This window comes from Capsicum annuum, chromosome 5 (genome assembly GCF_002878395.1).
Source record: "Capsicum annuum cultivar UCD-10X-F1 chromosome 5, UCD10Xv1.1, whole genome shotgun sequence".
NCBI classification, from domain to species: domain Eukaryota; kingdom Viridiplantae; phylum Streptophyta; class Magnoliopsida; order Solanales; family Solanaceae; genus Capsicum; species Capsicum annuum.
In genome coordinates, this window is record NC_061115.1 from 15,596,849 (window position 1) to 15,606,293 (window position 9,445).

The following is a 9,445-nucleotide window of genomic DNA, read 5'->3' on the forward strand; positions in this document are numbered from 1 at the left end:
GCGACTTCATAAAAAGCAATCAAAGAGAAGATTGAAGAGAATGAAATGCATGTAGTGGTTAGTGTAGCGGTTCCTTCTTTTCCTAGAAAACGTCCGAAACAACCTGCTACAAAACTACCGAGCAGGGGTAAGAATACGATAAGCAGATACACAATTTTGATTGTAATCAGACAACCAAAAATCAGACAATGACAGAGCGACATACCGTAAAAAGTAAGAAATAGGAACGAAGAACGAAACTTTACGATTTTTGGGTCTCTTTTCACAACTTTTTATTTTCTGCAACTTCAACAACAGACTTATAGAGAAGTACGTTAATGGAGGTTGTTTGTGAAATTTTTCCGGCAACCAATGGCCATAACACAAATACGACTTTCTTTTTTTTGCTTATTTTTGGAATTTTGTCAATGAAAGTTAATAATTGTTGAATTTATTGCTAACTTTTATTGCTTAATGATTAATGATTTAATAGCCATGTTTTCTAAGGAAAACAGCATTTTCCTTATCTGCAACTACGTCAACGTGATTTAAGGCTTAAAAATAGGAGTTGTGTGTTATGTATCAGAAAAAAAAACTTGTTTAGAGATTTAGAAGAGATTTTCGTAATTACTTTAGTGAGATGAGATTTTAAGCAATATAGGATACTTAACGTGTTGTTTTATCTAATTTATCCTTATTTTTAATTACTTAAATCATGAATGAATAAATAATTAGTGTTAAAAGAGGAGTTTACGTGTCAGACTTGATTTCCTTATTATTCCCTCCTTTATGTCTCTGCTGTCCCAATTCACTGTATTATATATAGATATATATATAAGAAACTCCTTTATTAAAAGTTAAATTAAAGAAAACACCTTTATCACAAAAAAAAAAAATATTTTTTTGATTAAATGTTTAATTGTACTATATAAGCCAAATTCATATAATTTGTATTTTTGATAGTGAGTTTTCATTAATTGAATAATAATGCATTAAAAGTAATATTTGCAAAAGGATTGCTATAAATTTCATTGGTTCCAATCTTCTGATATTTCAGCATTTATTAAATTTGTTCTTTAAACTACTAACGGAAAAAGTTGTACAATCTTTTCATATTTTTTATGGCTCTATATATATTGAAAAAACTATACTACACAATTACAAATAACTTCATTGATCATTTTCTCTTCAGTTGGTCAGAAATTCTCGATTTATTTGATAAGAACTATCTGCTTATTTTGGGAGTTTTGCTCAATAGAAGGTAAATTCCTTTTTCTTTTATTTTGTGCCATTTGAGTTATCTATAACCAATTCTTTAATCCATCCTAAAATTTGAAGTAAATTATTAGTTGTGTGTTTGTTAATTTCTTAAAAATACAAAAATTTATAACTATATAACTTTTACACCTTAAATTGCGCGGTTAATACAATTCTTCAAGTGAATTTTTTTTTTTTTTTTTAAGGGAGATAGACTTTACGTGCTTATATTTTAGCTATTTTCTTTTTCTATTTTCTTGAAATTTGATAATAAACTTTTGTTGATCATTGTAGACATCAAAATTTTGTGTGATTAAGACTAGTCCAATCTTGTTAGGATAATTGAAGGCTATTCTACCCTAAACACTAAATCACCTTTATTTAAAGGGTAACCTATTCCCTTGAATGGACATCTCGAATATCCTACAAACATTTGGGTATTCACAAAGAGATCATCCGACGTTATAGAAAATATGCTACTAGTGGCCCTCGTATCATAGAGAAATTAAAAGATAGAGAGGAACATATTTGTACTTATATTCATCAATAACATTTCTGTATCATTATATTTTATTTGTGATTCCAGTTATTTTATATCACATTAAAATTTGTTGCAAATAAATTGACATATTTAGTGGGATCAAATTTGTCTTTCATCTCTTTGCTCACAAATCAAATATGCAAATATGCAATTTTGTCCTTCAGTTTCGAGAAATATAGTGGCCCTCGAGTCACAGAGAATTTCAAAGAGGAATTAAGGGAGGAATAAAATTGTACCCACAGTTACCAATAAAATCTTTGTTTACTCATATTTTATTTGTGATTTCAGTTATTTTCTATCACATTAAAATTTGTTGCCAAGATATCTTTTATCAATAAAATTATGTTTCGACAAAAATAAAAATTGTCCTACTTGGCGTGTCAGAATTTGTAGACAATAACATGCGCACCGAGAAAATAATAATCAAAACAGAAGAATATAGCAATAATTGTAGCACTTAATTTCAATATGAGTATTACAATCTCTATGAATTCTCTGATTCTTCTTTTTTGAATATAAATTTAAGGACCTTTAAGCCTGATCTTGAATTTCGTTGAACTTGATCTTGACTTATATTTGCGACACGATTCGAACTAGGGCCTTATCGTAATGGGCAATCTCAAGTCCAACAAGGACTGGGAACCACTACCGTTACCCAACCCAACCTCCTGACACATACCTTGAGACGGTAAAAATTCGAACATATAACAAGATAGTGTGTTTACCAATGTGGCGACTTTGGGATAAGTCTATATCCGAGACCAACCTAACCAAATCCACCACCCAATAACCAATCAAACCAATGCGATTACCATAAACCAAAACCAATTACAATGATCCAACATGATACAAGACAGCCCAAGAACACAAGAAAACAAACACCAAAACAGTCCACTAGTTCAAGGAACTATGGACCTCTTCTGGTGACCCCTCCCGGATTCAAGAACACAACAAGAACACCATGTAATGAGGTGTTTAAAACCTAATTTCCAGAAGAAAACCAAACTATAATATGACAATAAAAATGAAGAACAAAAATATTACAACTACAATAACCAAACGGTTTGAACAACAACACAAACTACAAGATTAGGACAAGAAACAAAGATAGATAGTTAGACAAGTGTTGATGTAGTCTTAACAATTCAAGAGCATATTCAATCTTGGACATTTAACACTTCATACAAAAAACACCTAACTCTTACAATGATACAAGAGGGGCATCCACCTCTCAAAGCACCAAAGTCTCAAGCTTTGCAACACACAAGAGAATCCACCCTTATGCTATGCCCTAATTTCAGTTTTGAGAACTCTCTCTCACAAGAGTAGTGTCTTCAATATCAAGCATAAACTAATAAAATAAACCCTACAAGGTTCTATTTATACAACATTACAAATAATAAAGAAATGACAAAAGAGCCCTTTAGTGACTGGTCTTAAAAAAATCCTCAAAAGTGTCATGATCATGATCATACTTGTATTATCCTCTCCATCATGAGAGAAATTTGACCACAAATTCACGGGCTCGCCTTTTTTACAAAGGCACTTCACAATCTCCTTCTTCCAGCCACACATCTTTTCCATACTCTTCATTTTGCACTTTGGCTTCTTTTTGCTCTCCGTCTTGCGGTTTATCAACATTCTTAATTGATTCAATGACCACCTCTTCTCTAAGATAGTACAATCTACCCCCCCTTAGGATCATATTCCGCTGGTTTAGGGACTCACTAGCCTTTTGCCCCCACTTTTGACACTTGAAGCATTAAAACTCCTTGGGATTGGAAGTAGAATTCAATACCTTCATACCTTGGAGGATGTTTTTGGAAACCCTTAGTGGCCTCGGGTTGGGTAGCCATGAATGTGTTCTCTTTGAGCTCCCTCTCAACCTCTAAATCTGCGTGGAAGATTCCATCTGCGGTGTCGAATTTGTGAAGCGTCGTGCGAGTAGAGATATACTTGTTTAACCCAACCTTCAAGCACACAATGTCATGACTTACTTGCTCGCCTCGGTGGTTAAGTTTCAACATCCATTGTTGAAATTCATCATCGTAAGTCATGAAACTCTTGCTCCCTTACCTCAAATTATATAATTTGGCAAGAAGCTCATGCCTATAAGTCTCGGGCAAGTATCATTGCCGCATAAGGTTCTTCAACCGAAACCAAGGAGGAGGTTGTCCCCCAATCATCTCATTCCCAAACCGTTTAACATACACCCACCATGTATTAGCATACCCTTCGAAGTGAGTTATAGCATAGTAAATTTTATTTTCTTCGGTGAGATCATTAAGTTGGAAGATATTGTCACAAGACGACTCCTATGTAAGGTAGGCTTGAGGATCACTCTCACCTTTGAAAACGGGAAGGCTCACTTTGATGGAATTGAGACCTACATCTCAGTTTGGATGGCCATATCTCACCTCTCGGTCTAACTCCCCATGTCTACCCTTCATTCTTTATTCCCTCAAGTAAACATCATCATACGACCCATAAACACTATGTTGTTCTCCCTTACTATAGCCCTCAACATGGATGGGTCTATTTGGGTTAAGTGTAGCTTGTAGTGGTGGGATTGGATTTGGATAGTGAGGTCTTTGGTCAAGTGGAGTTTGGATGAGAGGGTTCGGTTTTGGTGGTGGTATTTGGGATCCAAGCCCTTCTTGTTGGACTTGGTGGAGTGGAGGATGGTTTGGTCTATCTTGTTCTTGGCTTCGGGAGTAGAGATTGGTTGGATTTGTGGAAATTGGTGGATATACATTTGGTGCATGGTCCTGGGAGTATTAGTTGGGGAATTATTTTGAGGTGTAGAAGGTCGACTCCTTTGGCTTTCCACACGTTCTAATCTCCCACTTATTGATGCCACATCGTATCTAATTTCTCAAGACCCGCATTCAACCTAGCCACATCTCGGGACATAGTTTCAAGGCGAGCCAAAATGAGATTGATGGCATTATTATCCATTGTTTGAGCATTTGAAGCCTCGGGTTCCATTGTGGTTATACCAAAAATAACCCTTCAAGTTACGGTCCAACAAGACACCCAATTAGTCCACAACGCCACACACAATAATACAATACAAATTTTACAAAACAAAACACACGTGAGTTTAAAACAACCTCCCACAATGAGATCCCACCTTTAGGTTTCTTCAAACTCAAGCTTAAGAATGGTGGATGGCTCAAATAACCTCTAATTTAGCTAAAATTCTAACCCTATACTCCTATAGTATTAGAGAACACAAATCTAATACTAAAAACACAAGAAAATCACAAAATCAAAAACTCAAAATTTGACCTAGGGTCAAAAACGGGTTTAGTTTTTTTTGGGGCGAGATTTTCGATTTTGACACTTATTTTTTGTTGGGATTTACAATTTATAGACTCTAATAGTGTTAGGGAACAAGGATCTAACACTATAAACACACAAAAAAACACAAAAATCAAGTTTTTTTGAAAGACCCTAAAAATGTGAACAATAACTTTTTTTCTTTTTCTTTCTTTTCACTTTTTTTTTATTTTCAAGATAACAATCCCAAGATTGATTTTGTTGGAACAAAATCAAACCTTGCTTTGATACCAAATAATACAAGACGGACCAAGAACACAAGAAAACAAACACCAAAACAGTCCACTAGTTGAAGGAACTATGGACCTCTTTTGGTGACCCCTCTCGGATTCAAGAACACCATGTAATGAGGTGTTTAACACCTAATTTGCAGCAGAAAACCAAACTATATCATGACAATAAAAATGAAAAACAACAATGTTACAACCACAATAACCAAACGGCTTGAACAACAACAACACAAACTACAAGATTAGGACAAGAAACAAAGATAGGTAGTTAGACAAGTGTTGATGTAGTCTTAAAAACCCAAGAGCATATTCACTCTTGGACCTTTAACACTTTATACAACAAACACCTAACTCTTATAATGACACAAGAGAGGCATCCACCTCTCAAAGCACCAAAGTCTCAAGCTTTGCAACACACAAGAGAATCCACCATTATGCTATGCCCTAATTTCAGTTTTGAGAACTCTCTCTCACAAGAGTAGTGTCTTCAATATCAAGCATAAACTAATAAAATAAACTCTACAAGGTTCTATTTATACAACATTACAAATGATAAAGAAATAACAAAAGAGCCCTTTAGTGACTAGTCTTCAAAAATACTCAAAAGTGTCATGATTATGATCATACTTGTATCACAACATATGCATATATATATATATATATATATATATATATATATATATAAAGCCTCTAGACCGATCAAAGAGTACCTAGTTGGGACATGCCCTCGACCATAGCTAAAAACCAAGATTAATAAATAAACCAAGATTCTTAAAATATACATAACATGAAATGGAGCCTTCTAAAAAGATGGAAGCTCACCACTTCAGTCCAAATGCTGATCCCAGATTTAATCACTATGTAGGAGGAGTAGAATGGCCTGTTCCTACATAGCATGAGTATATAGCCGCCCGAAAATGGGTTAGCGGGTGAACGCTAGCATGTACTCGGGATAAGGATAAAATAATGTCAACAAGTGAAAACCAAGTAAATCAACCATATGCATACAACCACACATATATATAACCATGTTGGAAAAGGAAACTGTGTTTAGCATGCATTTAATACCTTTACTTGAGCTGTGTAGTATAAGACGCCGCAGATTTTTCTAGTCGTTAAAGTTTTTTAAAGCATGATAAGAGAAACTTCACAATTAGAAAATTTGGCTAAGTGTTAGAACTTCATTATTTCACAAGCCTTCAAACTTTGATGAATTATTCAATGACTTCCCGACCTTTGTTTGGTGATTTTCAAGTTCATTCATGCTGGGGCAAGTCAATAGTACATCTTGGGTGAGTTCGGAATTCGTTTAGGAAATTTTTGGATTTTGAAATAGCAACACCATGCGATTTCCGTGTGACGCACACTCTAGTCCACCCCTGGGGGGTGCAGTAGAGCGTGCGGAGCATGCTTCATTTCGGCGCACTAGAGCATGCGACGTACACTCCAGTCCACCCCTAGGGGGTGAAATAGAGCATACAGAGCACTCTCCATTTTGGTGCACTGGAGCATACGATGCATGCTCCATAGCATGCTCCTGAAAATTTCAGCAGTCCAATTTCATGTTTCTAAGGGCAAAAGGGTCATTTCCCCATCCTACATAACCCCATAAACATGAGATTCAGCATTATTTCACCCAAAATATACTTTTTTTCTCTTAATTTCTCTCAAGAACAAGTTATGATTTTCAATTGAGGATTTAAATTCAAGAAATTTCACCGTCAATCTTTGTTGAATCAAGAACTAAGGTATGTTAGATGTTGATTCTTGGGTTCCTTCCACCCAAGAATTTTAAGAATCCTTTTCTAAATTCAAGATTATACATTTATGAGTTTTTCGTGATTTTGTGAATTGAAGTTCATGATCATGTTATTATTGAGTTATGATTCATGTTTTAGAATACAAGTTGCAAGCTTTAATCGTGATATGAGTTGAATTGCATTATGTCCATGTTAAACCCCTAAATTTGCAAGTTGGTTGATGTAATCATGATACTTAGGTATAGTATTTGTTGTATAACCAAAGCATGCTCCCCATATGTTTGATAGAATGCTTATGTGAAGGAAATAGTGTCATGACAATATGTTAAGTATGAAATCCCCAATTATGTGTCACGTAATGCATGCCAAGTGTTAGTCGAAAGGCCTTAGTGAAAATATTATGATATGTTGCATGTATTCTTATTCCTATGAATTCCTTATTGAATAAATTATGAGAAATTAGTATGTATACCTATACCTTTACATGTTTTAAGTTTTCCAAGTGTTTGAAGAAATGCTTTAGTGATTGTATGGTGAATAAAAGTCCATTGTCATGATTATTCAAGAATGGTTATGTTTTACCTTTATGCTTTTGAGTCCTGGAAATATTTATACCTGATAATTTAACTTTTTACTAGAGCTAGTGTCAGTCTCAAGATAATCTCAGTCGTGTCATGATCAGTAAACTTCAGATAGTTACAGAACTTAAGAAAGCTCACCATATCTCAGTGTCAGTCTAATCTAGCGCAGTCTTCAGTATAGATCTCAGAAAAACTCAGTAATCTCATGAACTCAGTTAGTAACAGAACTCAGTGGCATTCAGACAATTAGTAGAATTCAGAAGTATTCCGTCAGACAATGAAATCAAGTGAACTCAGTCAGATCAGTCAAGTATTAGAATCAGTAGTAGATTCAGCTCCGTCTAGTACAGTCTAAGAATTATTTCAGTGTCTTTCAGTTGCGAGTAGGAACTAGCACCGAGAGAGTGTAGGGATGAAACTTCCTCGTTAGAGAGGCAGAGTTATTAGTAATAGTCCCTGAACTCCAAAAATGCGTAGCCAATGCATGATAAGGAGTCATCCATTAGAATAAGGCTTGGCTACCTTCCAGGAGTCACCCGTTAGATTAGGCTTGACTTCCTGTTCAGGGTCACCCGTTAGAGAGGCTTGACCATAGCAGTATCTTTACCCGTGGCACGGTACTAACGCCCTTCCAGATGGGGTCACAGGTTGGGACCCACTAGTTCAGATTTGGGGCATGTCGGTTAAGTGAGAAATCCCACAGTCACAGCTTCAGTCTTAGTCTTCAGAGTAGAACTCAAAAATCAAGACTGTCAGATATAGTCACTCAGCTAAGTGAGGAACTTAGATAGTTCCACAGAGCCAGAGATCACCCACTAGATATGCTTGATCCCAAACTCCAGTCAGTTATTATCATCATTAGTAGATTCAAAGATCACTCATTAGATAGGCCTGATCTCAGATGCAATTATTCCTTATTGTTATTAGCAGATTCAGAGATCACCTGCTAGATAGGCCTGATCTCAAATATAGTCAATCATTATCGTTATGAGTAGATTCAGTTATTCAGTATCCCAGAGTTAGTGAACTCATATATCAGTACTAGTAGACTCAGTCATAGTAATTCAGTATTCAAAAACCAGTAGTCAGACCTCAGTATTCAGATTTATTGCGATTTTAGTTTTTGTTTGTGCATTCATGCGTATATTCCCATTCGGTACTCTCATGTTATTCAGTTAAGTAATGTTCATGCATAAGCCCTTGCATTTAGCCTTACCTCATCTAGCATACTGCTACATTCAAAGTACTGATGCATACTTTTCTTTTGCGCTATGGTGTCTTATACCATAGGTTCAGAAGCGCGAGATCCAGAGCACCCTTAGCAGTACAGTCTCAGTCAGCAGCACTAGACGTAGCAGTGAGTCCTCATCATTCGAGGATGCTTCTTATTTCAATATTACATTAGATTCAGTTTATTCTCAGTAGATGGAGTTAGTTGGGGACATGTCCCATCAACTCTATAGTTCAGACAATTTAGAGGCTTTTTAGACAGATGTATCATTATTCAGTTTTTCAGCATTGAGTATTTTAGACGTTTTGAACCTTATTGCAAGTTTTCCGCCAGTTTTCCGCATTATTTAGTATTTTTATACACTTATTGCAGCAGGAACCTGATAAGGGTTAGCTTGTGGTCCTTCAGGGTCATGAGCATCGTGTGGCATTCCGGGCACCAGGCTCAGGGTATTACATGTAGTTTTTCCGTCCTAAACCACTCATGGGCTATATGGGTTCAGTTTCCACGGTTGAAAGGGCCCT

At 35.7% G+C, this 9,445-nt stretch overlaps 1 long non-coding RNA gene across 1 annotated transcript; it reads left to right on the forward strand.

Moving 5' to 3' along the window:
- The first annotated feature begins 987 nt into the window (after positions 1-987).
- LOC107863020 lies at positions 988-9,231 on the forward strand. The gene is made up of 2 exons (XR_001672072.2): positions 988-1,240; positions 8,981-9,231. It is a non-coding gene; the product is annotated as an uncharacterized LOC107863020 (long non-coding RNA).
- Positions 9,232-9,445: the final 214 nt, after the last annotated feature.